Source organism: Triticum urartu, chromosome 6A, assembly GCF_056163025.1.
Source record: "Triticum urartu cultivar PI428250 chromosome 6A, HENAU_Tu73, whole genome shotgun sequence".
Taxonomy (NCBI): Eukaryota; Viridiplantae; Streptophyta; class Magnoliopsida; order Poales; family Poaceae; genus Triticum; species Triticum urartu.
In genome coordinates this window covers 36,079,193-36,080,918 of record NC_141878.1, presented here as the reverse complement: position 1 = coordinate 36,080,918, position 1,726 = coordinate 36,079,193, and the positions used below count along the sequence as shown (strand labels likewise).

General features: G+C 41.5%; 1 pseudogene; it reads right to left on the bottom strand.

Moving 5' to 3' along the window:
- Nucleotides 1-212: 212 nt before the first annotated feature.
- On the bottom strand, nucleotides 213-1,330 carry LOC125517518 (alpha/beta-gliadin-like; annotated as a pseudogene).
- Nucleotides 1,331-1,726: the final 396 nt, after the last annotated feature.

Here is a 1,726-nt window from a genome sequence, read left to right as displayed (position 1 = left end):
GATGTTGAGGAGAAGTTCCAGCCACAAAAATCAATGTAATTGATTGATGAATTGAATGCTTCTCTGGAAATAATTGATCAGGGGCAAGCCAAGGATGTGGATAGTCCTTACTACTTTAATAATACTCAATTTGAAAGGCCAAGAAAATACTTCAATTTAATTCAAATTTCAGACTCATTTTGTTATCTTTAGATTAATGCGACCTAAATATGTAGACAAGAACTTTGTTTGTCCTTTATTCCCAAGTTTGAACTAGTATAGTTCGGGTTCTTACATGATAGTGCATGTCACTTTATTCTTTCACCGCTACAATGACCAAACCATGGACTAAGAAAACGGTGTTTCATATATCTAGTACTAGAGTTATTCTCTTCTCAGTTAGTACCAAAGATGCCAAATGGCGCGATGGTGCAATATGGAGGGATGTAGACATTGCACATTGCAGGTGGCGTCTGTAGCGCTAGGTTCCTTATTTCCTCGAACTGGGGCAGTTGTTTAGGCTGGACAGAGCCCTGGGCCTGTGGGTTTTGCTGAGATGGCCGAAAGGAGCCCTGGCCTGATGGATATTGTTGCTGAGGCTGTTGGAAGGAGACCTGGCTCAATGGTTGTTGTTGTTGTTTTTGTTGTTGATGCAGAATAATAGCATGAACAACATTGTGGATGGCTTGGCACTGCGACTGCTCAGGGATCTGCCATAGGTGTTGACAACACAATTCTTGCAACAACTGGTAAGTACTTTATTGCAAAACTTGTGAGCTTCCATGCGCTATGTTGTGTTGCTGCAATACAACATCCATGCATGGAATCAGTTGTTGTTGCAAAATTTGTTGAAGGATTTGTTTTTGTCATTGTTGTTGTTGTTGTTGTTGTTGTTGTTGCTGCTGCTGCTGCTGCTGATGCGAAATTGGTTGTTGTGGTTGCGAATACTGTGGTTGCGGTTGTGGATATGGTTGTTGTGGTCGAAATTGTTGCGGCTGCGAATATGGGTAGTGGCGGCTGCGAAAATGGTTGCAGATGTAGATATGGTTGTTGTGATGGAAATGGTTGCGGCTGCGGATATGGTTGTTGTGTTGGAAATTGTTGTTGCTGCCCTAGAAATTGTTGTTGTTGTACCAATGGAACTTGCTCTTGTGGCTGTTGCTGAGATGGATTTTGTGGCTGCAATTGTGGCACTGGAACTCTAACTGCAGTTGCGGCGGTGGTCTCCTCGATAGCAAGGAGTGCAAGGATGAGAAAGGTCTTCATGGTGGATTTGTAGTGACCACTTCTTGCTTAGCTTAAATGATGCGCTCTACTTATGAGAATGATGGGTGAGGAAGGATGATCGTCTTGCTACGGGGCTATTTATAGCTGCCATGGCATGATCTCTTTCACAATTGGCAGTTGCTTGTGTGGAAAGTGCTTGGATGCTTCTCAAAATCATAATTTGGTATGTTATGTTTGGTGGCACTACTTACAAGTGTATTCTTGGACTTGTCATTAAAGTTCCTTGTTGTTGCACTATCATTCCACCACCAAAAAGGTGTGATAGCACACATGACTCATCTTATTTACTTTACAACTCAAACACTAATCTAGATTGCCTATTTTTCTGAAACTAAGTTTGTAATTTTCTGCAAATTGTTACGCATAAACTAGATAAGCATGGCTGTCACGGTACTTAGTTTGTAATCTTGTGTGGTCTGTCAAGATAGATAAGACTAGTAATGTAACTTGCTTTAGTAGG